Here is a 19,915-nt window from a genome sequence, read left to right as displayed (position 1 = left end):
GCCTCTTCAGCGTCCTAAACAGTTATGAACATCATTTGTGGTGGAGGCACATCTCACCTTTGAGTTGTTTCAGGCCCCTGGGCACACTTTCCAATATGCAAAACCGAGTGCACAGCACAGAGTAAGCAGTGTCACAAGATGGAAACTAATTTCACTTGGGGCACCTCTCTGAAGGGCCTTTTTGTTTGTTTACTCAGAAACAGGTGTTTAAACATCTGCTTAAATATTGTGAAATCTTTTCACGATTGGACCTTTCGTTCTTGCAGCATAACCATGCAGAACAGGGCAAGTACAATATTAGCAGAAACTTTCATGTGCTTAAAAGGAACTACCTTTGGTTGTTAGAAGCTTTGCAGCTCATGAGTATACTATTACCTTAAATCTTTTTTCCCCCCATTTAATGGATATATAGAGTGCTACACATAAGACTGTAGCGGAAAACAATTTTGAATAAAATTTAAAATATATCTGAGCGCTGAACTGATTATGGTAGAGAAGATATGTTCATGACATTGTCCCTTTTTCTTCTGCAGGAAAAAATGGGGCAACCTTTCCGATTTTAAAATTATTACATGTTCACATCAGCAACTCTAAGAAGCTGCATATTGAGCTATGAACATGCAACAGCCCTGCTGTTCGCTTCCATAATGGAATAGGAAAGCATTTGGCTTATACAATTAAGATAATCTGGTTATATCACAGACCTAATGTCTTATTTTGAATTTGAGTGATATCTGTCTGATGTCACATGGAAGAAAATATAATTTTGTCTGTCTTTTAGCAGCAGGTAATTTGTAGATTTTGTTGCTCAAGGGCTGATATTCAGAAGGAATTTTGAAATTGCAACTTAAGACTTGTACCATTCTGCAGATGAGAGAGTTGATATGATTTACTGGTAGCTTTTTGAAGCAGAAGCATGTGATTGGCTGAAAGTGGAAAATTCAATTTGTTAGTTGTTTGCCCTCCCTGATCTCAATGAAATAGCATAACAGAGATATTTTAGAGAAAAATAAAAAGTAATCATAAAGTATTTTTACAATGCTCTCTTTTTCCTTTGCTTGTTTAAGTAATATGCTTTGTCAAAAGTGACTCTTCACTGGCCCCTTGAGGGGCAACCTCCACAGTGACAAGGCTTCATTGCTCCTCCATGCAGATGCTCCGTGACCAGGAATCCTAGTTCAGCTTTTCTACACTGATACAAGATAGTCACTAGTTTCAGTTTATTCTTAAACTTATTGATCTGCCCATAGTTAGAAACATAGACTTGCTATACTTGTTTCCTACCAAAAATTCTAACCCTGAAAATTCTGCTGCTCAGTCATTTTCAAAAACCCCACTTAGAGGAACAGAATTAATAAATGTAAATGTCTAATATTTAAAACTCAGCCTAAAGGAATAAGATTCATATGTATGAGCATCTAATATTCATAGGCGTGCACTTGCCATTTCTCTCTCTTCTTAGATAATAAGCCTCACCACTGGGGCAAGCCAGGCCGCGAGAGAGCTATATCTTGTGCCTGGGCACTTGTTTCAAATGCTTCACACGTGGCTGTTAGACAGCAGCCTACCCTTCAAGATCTAATGTTCTGTGATACTGCACAACTTGAAGTATTTGAGCAACTTGGACTTCTGCCTGTATCCACCAGCTTGCCTTAAACAGATTCTGAGCAACTGTGTTCAGGATTGATTGCCTATGTTCTTTTGGTTTTATATTTTCTAGCTTCCTTTGTCATCAGCATGCCAGGTCTAATGAAGGACCTGTCCCTTAGTAAATGTGCCAAGCTTGTCCCTCTGATCAGTGATGAGGTGATGAGTAACAAGCCAGAAAAGACGAGCAAACAAACAAATGAGGGAGAATGTTTTCTTTTTTGGTACTCACTTTAGAATTTGATTTTTCCTAAAAATCTATATATTTCCTACTATACCTTAAAGGCAATTACCTAGATTTTCCATACAATGTGCCTGATTGGGAGAGGGGCAAAAAAGCAAACGTTGGTGGTCTAAGCAACTCAGATTATGTTTTTGATATAAATAATTAGGCTATTGCATAAATTTTGCTTTTGTTTAGTCTATACAAACATTATCTTCATCATGGGCCACACTTCGATTAGTGGTCAGGGGATATTTTTAGAAAGGCTTTTAGTAGCTAGCATCCATGACCAAATTTGTTTTATTTTAGGCAACCTTTCGTGAAGCAAAATGCCCTTCCCCACATTAATCCCTCAGTAATCTAGTTCATTATCTATGAAATCTAATGAAAGTTAATTCTCTGTTGGTACAGAAAATTATAGATATTCCACTTGCTTACTGGCTTTTTGTAATCGAGACGTATAAAGCTTGTAGTCTCCAATTATGCATGCACAAGGGGAAATGGTGATGCTTTTGCTTTGTTTGAACAGAGTGGTTCCTTCAGCTTATTTTCTAAACCCTTCTGCCAGAAGAAGCTGGTTCTTCTGGGAAGACAGAACTGCCTTCGGCCATGTGCATCCATCTGTTCTCCACAAACATGCCTCGGTCTTTTCCATGCAGCCAGTGGGTACAAGTGGTATCCTCTGCAAGGACAGGCCGTGCGGGCCTCAGCCAGGAAAAGGAGGCTTTATAGTTAAATGTGTAACTGTAAGAAAACCACTACAGAAAAGAGTTTGCCATAAGAGAGTTACTTCTCTGCCCTTGCTAATGGCCCATAGTCTAATGGCCCACTCCTCCATGAGTATACTCTAAATGCTTCTACAGTGGTTTCCTTGGTCTTTGTTACACACTGTCCAAACAGCTGTTGTCTACTGTTTGTATCTTAGAACCAAGTTCACACCCTTATGTAGTTCTTGAATTCTATCCTCAAGGACATCAATTAACACCATCCTTCCGTGTTTGCTTTCTTGCCTCAGTTAAATTTCATCTCTCCTGGGGAGAATACACGATTTCCAGAGCATCCACTCCACAGGCAGCGTCCAGGAGCTTGTGGGAAGATGGATTGAAATAGAAGGTAATTGAGGTCGTTGCCTTTTAAATAATGGGTTCCAAGGCTTTCTTTTCTCTTAATATATCTCTTTGGCTATTTCATATCTGGTCCTATGGGAACAATATGTTCTAACTGTTCTAGAATTCTAGTATTGAATTCTTTTCTAACATTTTATTTTGACCAAAAATTGTAAAGCTTCTATGAAATTCATTATAATAGGATTTTACTGTGTGGGTAATGAGGACATACAGACTTACAATCACAGAATCTGAGAGTTGAAAGCAATTTATGCAATTTCCTAATGTCATCCCTTCATTTTTCAGAGGAAGAAATTGAGGCTTAGAGAAGTTATGTGATTTGCCTATGGTTATCCTGCCAATAAAGACTTAAAACTTGGCAAAGAACTATGTTCTACTCTACCCAGTAATATAATATATTGAATTTGTATATATATATATATATATAAAATAGTGACTTTAAAAAAGTTTGGGTGATGTTTGGTATACATATTTTAAGGGTTTCACAATTATTCAGATGACTTTGTATGTTTAGAATGTTTTTAAGTTATGAGGAAAGTGTGTGTGTAAAAGTTTGCATAATTTTTAGTAGGTTCAACATTCCCTAAGTCATAAACATATTATTTAGTTGTATATTTAATGAGAAACTTAAAACTCTATAGTTGGTAAATAGAAGCTGGTAAAAAGATCAAAGAGATTCATAAACTATGTTCGCTTTAATGGCCATAAGGTTGGACATAATTAGGAAGAGAATGGATTAGAAAAATTTTGCAAGGTAAAACAAAACAAATGGACCTCAATTCCAAAACCATTTATTTCCAAAACCAAAATTGCTATGGTTTTTACTTATTCGTATTATTTTTGTATTTGCTTAAATGCCTTTTAGGACCTGGACCTGGAATGATTGCCAGAATTCATGGTCTGAATGAAATTAGTGTTTAAATTTAGCAGATATATATTTTCCACATCTCCATCCCACTAAATAAATCGAAAGCTAATTTACTGTGATGACGGACTTGATGGAAACTGAGAATAACCCTTATTTCCATACGTTGAGACCATTCTTGAGCATTTTAGACACTGGCCCTCAGCCTGCTCAGCTGCCTTGACTAGTACTCACCTTTTAGCAGGTTCCCTTCTCCACTTTCTGTTGTGTGCAGTCCCCAGGGCTGCCTCTGTCTCTCTACTTGCCTCTATTACAGCATTACTAGCTGCAGAACCTGACCAAGTTTGTGGTAGGCCAGCTAGTTGTCCCCCAAAGATGTCCTAATTTCTGGCACATGTGGACATGTTACCTTATATGGTAAAAGGGATGTAGCAGATGTGATTAAGTTAAAGATTTTGAGGTAAGGAGGTTATCGTTGATTATCTAGGTAGGCCCAATGTAATTGCACACACACAGAAGAATTTTTATAAGGGGTAACAAGAGGATCAAAGTCATAAAAAGCAGATTTAAGGAAAGAACCAGATTGGAGTGATGCCCTTTGCAGATGGAAGAAGGGGCCATAAGCTAAGGAATGCTGATGGCTTCTAGAAGCTATTAGGGAAAGAAACAAGTTTCCCCCTAAAGCCTCCAGAAGGATATGGTCCTGACATCACCTTGATTTTAGAGTTCTGATTTCCAGAACTGTAAGAAGATAAATTTGTTTTGTTTTAAGTCACTAATTTGGTAATTTGTTATAGTAGCAATAGGAAACTAATTATTAGCATATAGATATGCATATATATATATACATATGTGTATATATATACATATATACAGATATATATAATATATATTATATATATATATATATAAAATCCCTCTCAAGATTATAACATCATAATAGGTATTATTCACTGTAAAACATCGTAGTACCTTTTTAAAAAAATATTGTGTTTAAATATTAAATGTCTTTTAAAAAATATATTTCTAAATGTCTTTTAAAAAATATATTACCTATCTTTTTGTAGGTAAATCTCGTGCCCTTTCCATATTTTAAAATTAATAAATTTAATCAGTCAGTTTATATTTATTGAATATGTACTGTCTTAAAAGGAATGTGTTGTAGAGGGCACAGAAGTTTAGGACGTGTAATTTGGTTCCAAGGAATTCAGAAGCTTACCCCCTAGGAGCTATATATATGTGTACGTAAGCGTGGCCCAAGGTGTCACTCTATATTCGTTTGCTAGGGCTGCCATAACAAAGTACCAAAGAATGGGTAGCTCCAATAGCAGAAATGATTTTCTCGAAGTTCTGGAGGCTGGAAGCTTGAGATCTGTGTTGACAGAGTGGTTTCTTCTGAGGCCTCTCTCCCTGGCTTGCAGACGGCCGTCTTCTCCCTGTGTCCTCACATAGCCTTCCCTCTGTGCATATCTGTGTCCTAATCCTCACTTCTAATAAGGATACAGCTCATATTGAGTTAAAGCCCACCCTAATGACTTCATTTTACCTTAATTACCTCTTTACAGACCCTATCTCCAAATATAGCCATGTTCTCAGGGGGTTTGGACTTCAACATATGAATTTTGGGGGACCATAATTCAGCACATAATACATATTAAGGATCATAAAAGAGTTGCAAATAAATTGCTTTGGGAAAATTCAAAGAATTGTGAGATACTCCATATATTGCAAATAGTAGAATTCACTTAAAAATCAAAGGAACTCCTTGTATGTTTAGTTTAAGACTGAGCCATCCCTCCTGGAGAACACAGAGACAAAAATGAGACAATCCTGGTGAAGTCATATGGAAATGGTAAATAAAATGATGGGACACATTTGCGTTCTTTCATGAAAAGCACTCAGAGTAGAGAGGTCCTTTGGTACAGATCTTCAGTTCCATTCCCAGGCGACAAGAGGATTGAAAAACTAATTTAGTTTTCAAATCTCAACTAATAATACTAGTGAGGCAAAATGAATATTTTCATGCAAAGAAATAAAATGGAAAAATGGGAGGCTACTTAGAAATGACAGTTAAAATGCTGTTTTTTCTAACACTACTCCTGTTTAGATTGTAGAGTAGTTGAATTCAATTGTCTAAAGAGTACTTATTTGCTTGCAACATGTGAATTTATTTAATGATAGTGTACAATTTTTAGTAGGAGTTACTGGAAGTTTTCTAAGAATGCCAAATCATTTGAAATCACATTGTTTTCCAGATAGAGTCTGTTGGGTTTTAACACACAACCCCTAGCTAATTCCAGGTAGGAAAGAAGTATGTCACATAACTATTGTCATTGATGGTGTTGGTTTCTGTGGTAGATCTACGGTAGCACAGTAATGTGCCTCTTAGCCATACACCTCCTGTAGTCAGGGAGATGTCATATACTTAAAGGAAGACATGCAAATGGAGATCTAGGGCTCTCCTTAAGACACTGAGAAGATACTCGCATAAAAGAAGTAACTGTCCTTCAATTGAATTCAAAGCAATCTTTCTTTTCTGAGCCAAACCTACCTCTGCCCTATTCCTATGACCTCTTCTTAAATTTTCTGAACCTCAGTGCTTTCTGGAACTGCAACACCTTGCGTGTCTCGACCCTCTGCAGGTCATTTGTTCTTGGTTAGACTTCTCTTTATATCTTCAGAATACTGGCACATTCTCAGTGTTCTCTTCCCAGCATCGTAGAAAATACTTGCTTTGTGTCCAATGCGAGAGACGCTGTTCCAGGTACTGCTATTATTGGTTCAAATGGAATTATTCCCTTTATTTGCAAAATGCTCTGATAGGTCCAAATCAATTTTTATTAAAAAAAAAAAAAAGTAAAACGTTTTAATGCAGCCCCGGGGTACACTGGAGTCCACAGGCTATGACGGGCCAATGTGTATAGAAATTTTTACTAATTTGGATAGCTGCCATTATATCTTTTGAAAACGAAAATTTGTTCTCGAATAGAATCAAATGTGGCCAGATTTTCTTAACAATTTGGCTGCAATATGATGCTACTGGCATATGTCTTTTTATTTGTCCCCAGCTTTCACAAGAATAGAGTAGGTATAGATTTAAAGCAAATCTATATTTATTCCAATAAACAAAAAAAATGTAATATATTATTCTGTGAAATGCTTGAGACACTAAGTCTCACCTAACTAATGTGTAAGTGGCTAAGCAATTGCAAGACCAAACCGTAGACTATCAAATGTCAAAGTTCACTACTAAACAATAGCAAGTCAAATTTCTCTTTTGCAATTCAGAGTTTCTCTGGTTAACGAAAAAAAAGTTTAAAATGAAATAAATTCATTTATTATTGTGCAGATCTTTGGGAAAGTATGTGTCATGCCTATATTATTTTACTGTGTGAAGAAAGCGTAACTGTATCTTATTGGGAAGTCAGGACCTTTTTGGAAGGGCTTTGACATTGTTAGGATTTTAGAACAGAAATCTCCTGTTGGCGGTAACAAACATGAAGCTGTCTTAGCAGCAGATAATTCTTTCATCCTTGGCTACATTTTGGCCGTAAGAATGAAGAAATCTCTGTCAATCTTATATTTATATGTCAACAATGCCTATATCTCAAAGGTTACATGGAAATGGTCCTTTTAAGATTTATCATGCTTCCCAATTCAAGTAACTCCCATAGCCAAACTGTCACTGAGATCTGAAATATCAAATTCTTGCATTTTCTGCTTTGTCTGATTTCCCAATTGCTTTCTGAACCTTGGCAGATACTAACAACTAAGTCAAATTGATGACTTCCTTGTATTTCCAATTCCAATCCTCTTAATTTAAATAGACGAAAAGTTCATTGTGAAGATGAAAGAAAATATTTTCAGTAGACTTATGCAAATCATTTCTACTTATTGCTTTGTGTAATTTTATTAAAAGTAAAATCAAACAAGAAATTGGACTACAAGTTCTCTGGGGGTAGTCATAGATTATGTGAGTGCTAGTTTTTCCCAAAGCGTGTTCTTTATTAACTTTATTTTTGACAGTTTCCATCACCATATCTATAGCACAACATTCTTTCCCTAAGTTTTAAAACAGATTTTAGAAACTAGTTAAGGAATACTATGGGAGAACAATGTTTAATAATCTGTCATTATGCAGCATAGAAGCTCAAATCATTGGAAAAATGCAAGTTTTAAAACATTGATGATTTTGATAATGGCAAGTCATGATTAAAGTCCCTAAATTTTGTTTAAAATTTTATGCTTTAAGTTGACACAATATTTTATGTTTACCAATGAAGTTTTCAGTTTCAAAGTAAATTTTGTTTTTCTAGGGTAAATTTTTTATTGCACATTTCTTTGGTTTTCTTGTGTGTCTTCATTAACTTCTTTTTTCCTTTCACTTACATTTTACACTTTACAATAAAATTCACTTACATTTTTCATTTTAAAAATGTTTTTCCACACCACATTGCTCTTCTATGTTGTCTAATACCAGTCACACCTTGTATTGCCCCCTTCCTTCCATTCCTGTCTCCTCCTTTTATTTACTCTGACCCTCTGGCTAGGAGCTCCCAAGCATGTCTGTGTTTGTTAGCAGCCTTTTCCAATAGTAGCAGGTCTTCTTCTGATTCAGAAGATTTATTGAACACCTCTCATGTGCCAATCAGCATGCTAGATTTTGGAGATAAGATGATAGTCCTTTTTAGTTCTTTGAGGTTTGGAGTTAGGTCTTCTTCACCCTTACAGCCCTAGTGCTTGACACACACCTGACCCATATCAGACCTTTCATAAATTGTTTCTAAAAGTATTTCCAAAAGCCCATCTGCCATGTGAAGCTGCCCATCTGTATTGACTGTGTTGTCTTAGTGTTTATTCCAATTCTTGGAATGATTCTGTGTACCAATCAGTAAAATATTGGGGAACAAATATTGTTATTAGATTTTCAAATGAAATTCACTACTATGTACGGCAATAAATTGCCTGATACAAGGAACACACACTGTGCAAACATTGCTTCAAGGACGTCATTGCTGTATCCAGCCGGATTGTAATGCAGCATTTGGTTGAATTGCTGACTTTTCTGGTTAGGATGTCAGCCTTATATAAATAGTCTGTGCAGTGCTAGGTTCATGGAGCTGGACCTAAAATAGGCCTTTTGTGTGTGATCCAGACACCAAAAAGTTGAGTAATATAGAATGTGAAATGAAATTAGCTTGTATAATTAGAAAACATACAAATAATTATTTATATTCATATGGCAAATGAGAATAATATAGGGTAAGATATGTAAAATCATTGTGAAATTAAATTAATTTGACTTTTATTTCTGAAAACAATAATACACAAATATTTTAAAACTTCAGAAACACATGTAAGAAAAATCTTATAACTATTTCCTGACCCTTCTTCCATGGATAATCAAAATGAAATTGAACTGAGATAAACATGTTCACATTCAATTACACAATTATTCACTTCCTGATTTTGCAAACTTAGCTTAATATAATTTTAGGTCAGACTAGATTCTAGAACTGGGAAAACTACTATTGAAGTTATACTTCAAAGAATTAATTTGTGTATAGTATGGCATTGAGTCACATGTCTTCCTGAAATTTTTGAAATCTCATTCTTTGTGATGAGTGAATATCCAAGCTGACCAATTTTAATAACCTTCCTTTTCTTTCTAGGTAATGTATGCTTTAGTCTTCTTGTTTTGCAGAATTTTGCCTTTTTCAAGCTTGGACTTGCTCAGTGCCATTTCCTTCTTTCCATTTGTTTCCTTTGTAAGGAAATTACCCCTTTCAGGAAGAAAGGAGTTGATAAAAGATAACTCGGGCACAATCCAGTTTGTTTTAGCTTGTTTACCAAACGAGAGTCAGAAAGGAGTCTACCTTCAATGTGGGGCTCAAGAGACGGAGAAGACAAAGGAAGAAAAGGGAAATTGAACAACCCAAAGAACAAAGCCTTGGAATTTGAAATTAAAAAATACACACTTAGCTGTACATTCCCATTATATTTATCATAATTTTGACCAGAATTCATAATCCATAGAATTTCATGTAAATGCAAAATATTGTTCAGTTTACTTGGACTCACATTGTAAACAAATTTTGTCAACCATCTTTTTGTTAAAATGCTTTAGAGATAAACCCACCACACAATTACATCTCCAGAAATGCCATTCATTTTCTCTAAAGGAAAATTGATCTACTTAGAAGTATGAACTCAACATTTTTATGCATGTGTTTGCATAGACCTTTTTTTCCCCCTATGGGCACCAAGGCGTAGTGGAAACAATATGAGATTCTGGAACTAGAACTGGGCGTGAGTCCCAGACTCTGTACTACCAGCTCTGTGACCTTGGGTAAGTCACTCAATCCATCTGAGAATTGTTTTTCTTGCCTTTCAAATGAAAAAATAAAAGATACCAACCTTTCAGGTTGGGTGTGCAGATTAAATGAGTAATATATGTGAAAGTGCTTTGCACATTGTTAAGCATCATGCAAAAGACAGTTGTTTAATTTCAGATTAATTCAAATATTCCTCAAACAAAGCAAATGACTGCTAATGCCCGTAGTAGCCCTGGTTCTATCTAGAAAAGTTTTCTTCAGAGAAAACTTTGAGTTAGCAAACTGTAAATGGGTTTAGAATCTTAAAAAAAAAAAAAAAATATATCATTATATGTGTGAATCATTCAATTAGGGCAAAAATATAAGACTCCTTTAATGGAACCCCCTTGAAGCTGAATCGTTTTATCCTTACCTCAAGTCAAGTATGGTCCTATCCCCACGTTCTGGAACCAATCCTGTCCTTCTCTAGAGAAGCCCTTTAAGCTGTAGATTGTGTTTGTGAGAAAATTGTACTCGTGTAAGTGGGAACACATCCACACAGGGAAACCTTACTCATTACACACTGTGGTCTCAGGGCCAAGGATCTACTTTGCTTTCAGAAGTCCATGAAAATATTTTAATTTCTTTTAAAATTGGAAGAAAAAAATGAACTTTTAGGTCAAAGTAAATGTTTTAGTGTATAGTATTAATATACTCATCTTTATGCTAATGATCATAAATAAAACTTTTAATATTTGTTGCAGCCCGGGGTAACCTAAGGTGAATTCTTTGAGGAATTCAGTTATCTGCCAAAAAGGCAAACCAGGGCCCTGATCCAACAGTGGGGATGTTTCCAGGAGTCACCGATGTGGAGTGATTAGTTCTATCTTGAGAAATAGGAAAGGGTTTGCAGAGCTGATATTTAAATAAGTCCTTTAAGGATAAATATGCTTTCTATAGGTAGAGATGTTAGCAAGATCATTTTTGGGACTAAAAGCAGCATGAACCAAGCGATGGGTCTGCAGAGAAAGAATGTTAGAATTTGGCAGTGATCAATGACTGACAATGGCCTCTTCAATATAAAATCAGTGGGAAAAGGTCTGTTAGTGATAATGCTAAATCTTACTCAAATAGAGCTAACCCCACAAATTACATGAGCATCTGTAGAAATACCTAATGAGTAAGGAGTGGGTTGTTCAACAAGCTGATAAGCTTAAACAGAATTAACAGGGATATTGTGTCAAGAATAAGGCAAAGTATCTTATATAATAATTATTCCCTGATTGCAAGCAACAGAAACTGATTCTAGGTCACTCAGAAAAGAAACAAAAGGAGGAAAGAAGAAAGAAAGCCAGCCCTGCTAACACATATGATGTTTTTTCTTTTTTTTTGAAGTCAGATTAGTTTTCTTCTTCCCCCACAGCTGAATCACATAACTCCACCTAGAGGTTTAATTTAATCCTAGAGACAATTCGGCCAACTCGGTCCTTTGTCAGGACCTCTAGGTCGATACTCATAATTATGCAAGCATCTAATCTGTGCTAACTTTTTTTTTTTAGTAACCCTTGCGCCTTGCTACATGATAGATATAGGTTAATAGTTAAATTCTAGAAACTGCACTCTATCCTGTTCCTAAAAACATGTCCTCACATTATTGCCTAGCTCTGTGGTCCTCTCTCTGCTCCTCAGGTACCACATCTCTGCGCCTCGTTTCCAAGGACCTATGAGCACAGCTGATAACTGTGTCTTATATACGCGTAGTGCATTGGACTATTTATTTGCATGGTATCTATTCTGATGTAGTGAAGCATCCTTCTGCTGGGCCATAGCATCCTTCTGACTAGTTGATGGTTGTATGGACCAGGGGTTAGATGTGTTCCATGTCATTCCTGCCCATAATAAACATTTAATTTGATACCCAATAGCATCATTGGAATCTCAGTATGAAGATAGTAAATGGAGATCCTCTGTGTGGTAAAATATTAGCTCTTCTCTTTCTTTAAGGATCAGTCTAGAATTGTGTGTCCACCAAAAAATACTGTTTTCAGAATTGGACTGTTTCTGTCATTTCAAAGGCCAGCCATGCATGAGTCCAGTCAGAATTGCTCAGTATGCATGCCAGACATGCTCAGAGGCAAGATACTGGGGACAAAGGATGAATTGGCCATGGGCTGTGTCTGCTAGGAACTCACTATGCAGAACTTCTATTCCTGGATTTGCCACTTATTACTTTATTTAAAACCATTTTGTTTTACTCTTTTTTAAGTTTAAAATTATGGTAGATTTCTTATTGACTTTTTGAAATGTAAGTGATTAATTAGATTTAGAAATATATTTGAGTGTATCATAATATGCTTGAAGGGTAATTGGATAGACTCCACCCAAGTAATCTATCTATCCATCCATCCATCCATCCATCCAATCATTTGATACCTTGTTGTTTTCATCCATCTGCCAGGAAATGTGCTTGCAAATAGAAAAAGACTCCCAAGAAACTTATGGACTAGTACAGAAGTAAACACACAAATAAATAATTGCAATACCACTGTGGAGATAAATTCACACAAATTCCAGGGTGTATGGTGAGAATGGTCCTAGAATCTGGAGGATCATAGATCTGAATTTGAATTCTGGTTCTGTGCTTATTGAAGCTATGGCTTTGCATGAGTTATTCAACATCTTTATGTCTCAGCCTCCTCTTATATATGCTAACGTCACTTACTTGACACATAATAGGGGTCCATTATGTTAGCTAACTCCTCTCCATCCCCCCTGTTCACTTTCATCCATCTCTGAACTTCGGTTTCCTTATTTCAAAGAGGAAAGGCTTTAATTTGATTGCTAAGTTCTTTAAGATCTAAAGTTCTGTGATTTAAGAATGATCCCCTAATTTTGAAAGAAGTGCATTCCTTACTTATGTCAGATATTCAGTACAGCTTTATGAATAGCACTGGTTAGTCTCTAGCACACCCCACTGTTTCTCATCTTCATGACTTGGCACATCCTCTTCTTGCCTGCAGATCTCTTTCACCTGTGCTGGCCTGGCTAACTCCTCCTCCTCCTCCTCCAGCGCTTAGTCTGTGTCACTTCCTCAAGTTTGATTTCCATGGATGATCTTCACGGGACTGATCTGCGAATTCTCTCTGGGTTCTACTCCTCTTTTCAAAGTAGGCTTCACACTACAGTAATCCCACACTTATATATAAATACCCAACTTTGAGATCTCTAATCTTCTAATGTGTTTCCCTTTAAAAAAGGAAGCGATAATGACTCTTCCTCATATAGACCCTTCTGGTGGGTCTCCAAGGTTTACTGTAGAGAAAGAGAATCTGTTTATATTCATCCTCTCAATGCAAAATATGGATACAAATTTTTAATGACTAACATGTATAAATCATTCAATACATGCCAGGCACAATGCCAGGTATCATATACGAGGTCTGATGACAACTACGTTCATGAACCTGTTGCAATGATGTTGCTAACCTGTTTTGATATCAGAGGGATTATTCATTATGAATTTGTACCAACTGGACAAACAGTTAACCAAGTTTACTATTTCCAAGTGCTGAAAAGGCTGCATGAAAAAGTTAGACAACCTGAACTTTTCACCAACAATTCATGGCTCTTGCATCACGACAATGCACCTGCTCACACTGCACTGTCTGTGAGGGTGTTTTTAGCCAGTAAACAAATAAGTGTATTGGAACACCCTCCCTACTCACCTGATCTGGCCCCCAGTGACTTCTTTCTTTACCCAAAGGTAAAGGAAATATTGAAAGGAAGACATTTGGATGACATTCAGGACATGAAGGGTAATACGACGACAGCTCTGATGGCCATTCCAGAAAAAGAGTTCCGAAACTGTTTTGAAGGGTGGACTAGGAGCTGGCATTGGTGCATACTGTGTTTCCCCCAAAATAAGACCTAGCTGGACAATTAGTTCTAATGCGTCTTTTGGAGCAAAAATTAATATAAGACTCGGTCTTATTTTACTATAATATAAGACTGGGTATATATATTATATTATATTATATTATATTATATTATATTATATTATATTATATTATATTATATTATATTATATTATATTATATTAATGTTATAATACCGGGTCTTATATTAATTTTTGCTCCAAAAGACTCATTAGAGCTGAATGTTAGGCTAGGTCTTATTTTCGGGGAAACACAGTAGCTTCCCAACGGGAGTACTTTGAAGGTGACCTTAGTGATATTTAGTAATGAGGTATGTAGCACTTTTCCTAGGAGGACTTTGCAAACTTAATTGTCAGACCTTGTATGCATTATTCATTTACTTCTCACATTAACTTTAAGAAATAAGTTTATGAGTAAAATAAGTTCACAAATGAAGAAACAGCAATTTAAGAAGTTTAAAGCAATTGCTTACCATTACACAAATTACTGTTTTCTAAATGTCAAGACACCATAGTTTATAAAAACAAAACAAGGCAAAAAAAAAAAAAAAAAAGACCTTAACACCAAAAACTCAAAATAGTAACGACTAAAACTATTGTTTTAGCAATAGCTTTTCAAGGAAACATGGTTTTATATACATACATTAATTCTAAGGTGACCCTCATGTCAAATGCATTTGAATTGAGGAGTAGCAGAGGCAAGTTTGAACTCAGGAAGGTCTGACTTCAGAACTAATATTTTTACCACTATTCTCTGCTCTTCAGGTTCAGAAAATCATTCGTTAACTATCATACTTGTGAAAGGCTCATGAAAAAATAAAAATGTTATTGAAAATTGTGAAAATGTGAAAAAAAAAAAAAAGGGAAAAACAAAACAAAAGAAAAACCCAAAAACCACCCATTAAATTCAAACTTGCCAGCAAAATTAGATTAACAAATTTTAAAATAAATGCAGAAAATACAGAATATTTATTATGTACTAGTCACTCTGTACAATTTAATCCTCACAACAATTTTGAATGGAAATGTATTATTATAATCCATCTTTAACAAGTGAGAATCTAAAGCATAGAATCTGCCCCTGTCCATAAACTAATAAAGCATGGAGTTTATATAAGATCTAGAGAGTCCACAAATTGTGGAATTGGTAGGAAATTCTACAGTTCTCCAGACCTCCAGATGACAGGGATGCAGCAATGATTTCCGAATAGCTGAATAAAATTAGTCAAGAGAAATGTTGCCTGTTGGGACAGGTTTTTGACATGAGGGAATCTGATTTGTTGTGGAAATGAGAGCCTTCCAAATCTCCTATTTCCTACCAGATCTTAATTTTGCCAGCTTTCAGTTTTGACAGTCATGGTAATTTTAGGAGCATGATCCCACAAAAGGTGAAAAGTAACTGCATTGTAATCTTTGGTTACTTGTCTCTATGCACATAGAGAAAAATCTCCTTGTGGTCAGGTGCTATGCTTTGTTCTTGGTTGTATCCATGTCTGGCATAGCCAAAGGACTCAGTAAATACTTGTTGAATAAATGAAGCACGTATGAAATTGAACACAAGCCATTTAAAATTTAAACAAAGAAAATGTGTATCTTGAAGAACGTGGTGTCTTCGTCTGGTGATAGCCAGCCTCTACATTGCCTTTTACAAATTAGAAGAAGTCTACCGTCTGCATGGATAAATTAGGAAATGTCACCCACTGGCAGATGTGCTCCATCTGACTTGGCCCACCCCGCAGAGAGCTGTTCCAGACAGCCAAGGAGTCCAGCCAGTCAAATGGAGCTTAGATTTCTAACCCACTTGCCCCGTTGGTCAGCCATTTTTAAGCAGGGCACAAAACATACAACTGTATGGGGTGGTCTGGTTTATCTCATGTTCCCTTTGATTTTGGGGGGAAAGGCAAATTTTTTTTGTCTTTCTTCATCAAGAAAGAACCAGTCTGCCTAGTTTGAAAAGATGTAAAATAATTGCATTCTATTGATTTACACCTGATTAAACATCCAAGTCAGTCTTTTCAGTTCTCAAGGAGAGTGCATTAGGTAGATTAGTTCCTTCTCTCCTTATACAGTAATCTATAAACAATTTTTATAGGATCAAATTTTAGAAAGCAAAAATATTGAGCTCCAAACCTGGATATTTTAGTATTGGAACAATCTGTGAATTTTCTACTGATCTTGTGCCATTCTTTTGTGTTAGTTGAACTACTAGAAAAAAATATTAGCTAAAGCAAGAGTCTAAAAGACATGACGTCATTTTTTTCTCTTTCAGAGCCTCACCCCTACACACACACACACACACACACACACACACACACACACACGCAGAGAGAGAGCTTTTCCGTGCTAAGTGAGAGTTTTGGGGCAACCTGATTCATAGTGAGAAACATGGGAATTCTTTTGTAATTAGTGGATCTCTGTGGACAGCTGGATTACTTTGCAAATGATCATCATAGTAAGAGTTTCTAAAAAAGAGTTTATTAAAACTGAAATGTTAAAACTCCATTTCATATTTCTTAGATACTCTCCAAAAATAAGGAATTAAAATCATCATCGCTTTGCCCATTAAACCCTTTTTTGGCCTTGATTATTGCTCTGCTATAGCATACTTTTTAAGAGTGATGTTTGTATTTACTTTTAATAAGGATCACAGAATAGATTTCAATTTTAAACATTTTGGGGGGAAGAGAATATTTTCATTCAGCTTGCAAGTCCTCAGGTTAGAACATTGATTTCATGTTTCTAAATGCATATACAAACGTGATCTCTGTGGATGGATCTCTATAGTTGTTCCCTTTAATCCTTATCTTCTCCCTTATATGGACGTTTTTCATCCATTAAGCTGAAGCGACAAAGTGGAAAGAATTCAGATGATGAGGAAGAGGACAGGACTTGTACCTTCACTAGGTCTGAGACTGAGTCCCTCTTTTGTGTGGGCAGTGTCTGTGGATAGAAGCTCGCTCTGTTCTCTACTGATAGACAGGGGCAGAGACAACTCAGTCAGGAGAGCTCTGCTGAGTTTTAGTGAAATCCATAGTTAAGTGTTAGGAAGACAAGTGTTAGGATTGCTAATGCCTACCACCATTGGCTTCCTCCTGCTTAGTTAGAAAAAATAATTTGTAGTACCTTGTTTAATATGGCGCGGTTTCCTGAGATCCAGGCACTTTCTTTTCTGGTTCCTATTGACTTTACCATGAGCTTTACTGTTAGGAAGGTACAGACCCTGGATTGGCTTCCAGGTAAGCAGTAGGATGGGAGAACAGAGGGTTTGGATCATCTAGAAAATAGTACTGAGTGGTAATTAACGGGCGAGGATTTAGAGCCATGACTTTGAGTCCCAGCTTTGTATTTTACTTTATGAGCTTGGGCAAGTTGTTCAAACTCTCAAAGGCTTTGTTTTCTTCTTTTGCGACGACAGCCCCCATCTTAAATGGTTGCTGTAAGGACTAAATTAGGTGATGCAGGTAAAGCACTTCGCATAGTGCCTGACAAGTGATCAGGGTTGGTAAGCGACACCTTTTTCTATTGTTGATATGTGATCCTGAAGTATCTTTTCTGGTCTGAAATTCCCTTCTCATAGGTCAAATTATACATCCTAGAAATAGCTAGAATAAAATAAAACTTTGGAGACTTTTGAATTTGTGCAAAAAAATGAATATATTACCAAGAGTAGCTACCAAATCAACCTTAATATGCCCTAAATTGTTTCCAATAAACTTGACTAGATATATACTATAAATGAAAACAATAATAAGACCAGCCGGGTGGCTCAGGCTGTTGGAGCTCTGTGCTCCTAACTCCGAAGGCTGCCCATTCGATTCCCACATGGGCCAGTGGGCTCTCACCCACAAGGTTGTCAGTTCAATTCCTCGAGTCCCACAAGGGATGGTGGGCTCCGCCCCCTGCAACTAAGATTGAACATGGCACCTTGAGCTGAGCTGCCGCTGAGCTCCTGGATGGCTAAGTTGGTTGGAGTGTATCCTCTCAACCACAAAGTTGCAGATTTGACTCCCACAAGTGATGGTGGGCTGTGCCCCCTGCAACTATAAACGGCAACTGGACCGGGAAATGAGCTGCGCTCTCCACAAGTAAGACTGAAAGGGCAACAACTTGACTTGGAAAAAAGGCCTGGAAGTACACACTGTTCCCCAATAAAGTCCTGTTTTCCTTCCCCAATAAAATCTTTAAAAAATAATAATAATGATGATGATAATGCTTATAAACTAATAACATTAATGGTTTCTATTTGTTGAATGCAAACTTTATTTGCCAGGGACATTAAATATATAATTTTAAGTACTTATAACAGTGGCACAAATTAAGTATCATTCTTCCTATTTTATAGACAAAGCGGAGGCTCAGAGAGATTAAGAAACACCTCAAAGGCTGCATAATTAGTAACTTGTCCTTCCACTTACAGGTAGTGAAATTCAGCACATGGTTTTGTCTCCTTGGTGAATACTAAATATTTTGCTGCCAATTTCACAGCCTCTGAGGGAATCCTACATTCTCTTCTTTGCTAGAGTCCAGAATCCCCTTAGATGGTTAAATTATTTCCATTAATTTGAATTTCAATTCAACCTAATAGCAGCAAGGCACTGTCTTAACAAAGGATATGCTGTTGGTAGGGGTTTTCTGAGAGGCAGTACTTCCATAATGTCTCAGTCCGATGACTGTGAGAATAATGTTGTTAACATCTGTCCAGCCGATGACAGAGAAAAGTTCTATTCTAGGGAATAGTTTTGCTTCTGGTGGATCTTATCATGAGATTTACAAAATGATTAAAGAAGAATCAATACAGTGTTCAGAGAACATATCACAGTGTTAGAAGGACAGATAAAAGATGAATAAGACATAGACAGCTAGGAGGAAGAGACAGAGCTAATAATAAGATTAGAGGTACCAGGAGAAATAAGTATGTACAATATAGTAGGGGAATGGTCAGGTCCGCTTATGGGAATTCAGGAAATTCTTCAAAGAGTTGAAAATCGTTTAAGTATTGAACGGTGAATATTTGCTTCCAAATGATGGAGGAGAAGAAGGGAGTGTGAAGGGGAGTTAAAGCTCATATGACAAAATAAAGTGTCAGACAACTTGGAAATAGGTCGATAGAAATTATCCAAGAGACACACAAAACAGAAACAAAGCGGTAGACCTGTATCCAACCATATCAGCAATTACATTAAATATTAATGATTAAACCAGTGCTGCTTAATATGACTGCCACTGACACATGTGGCTATTTAAATTTATTAGAATTAAATATAATTAAAATTCATTTTCTCAGTCGCACTAGATACATTTCAAGTGCTCAATAGCTACATGTGGATAGTGGTGACCATATTGGATAGCGCAGATATAAAACGTTTCCATCATCACAGAAAATTCTACTAGACAATATTGGAAACAGAGACGGTCAAATTGAATTTTAATAAAAAAGCATGACCCAATTATGTATTGTGTACAAGACATACAGTTTAAGTATAAAGATACAGAAAGATATACCATACAAATGTCAGATAAGACAGGCTTCAAGACAAAGGGTATTATTAGAGATAAATAGGAATATTTCGTAATGATAAATCAATCAGTTCAGCAGGAAACCACAATTATATGTTTATACACCTGTGTGTGTGTGTGTGTGTGTGTTTTCTGTCACCAACTCATTCTCCAACACTCTGACACCAACTGGATGTCCTGCAATTCTGTTCAGTTCAGTTCTGACACTAATTACCCAGACTTAGTACAGACCCCTCAAGTTAAGGGCTGAGTTCCGTAAGCGTGCCCCACTTCAGACACCAGCCACGA

General features: G+C 36.4%; 1 long non-coding RNA gene across 2 annotated transcripts in view; it reads left to right on the top strand.

Annotated features, from left to right (window-relative positions):
- Positions 1-19,915, top strand: part of LOC141571007 (uncharacterized) — a 151,644-nt gene that overhangs the window by 73,747 nt on the left and 57,982 nt on the right. For both annotated transcript variants that reach the window (XR_012495456.2, XR_012495457.2), the window contains exon 2: positions 2,886-2,983. This is a non-coding gene — a long non-coding RNA (uncharacterized LOC141571007). The remainder of the gene's footprint in view (positions 1-2,885; positions 2,984-19,915) is intronic.

This window comes from Rhinolophus sinicus, chromosome 16 (genome assembly GCF_057876585.1).
Source record: "Rhinolophus sinicus isolate RSI-liver-muscle chromosome 16, RSI-T2T, whole genome shotgun sequence".
Lineage (NCBI taxonomy): Eukaryota > Metazoa > Chordata > Mammalia > Chiroptera > Rhinolophidae > Rhinolophus > Rhinolophus sinicus.
This window is presented reverse-complemented; position numbering and strand designations above follow the sequence as displayed.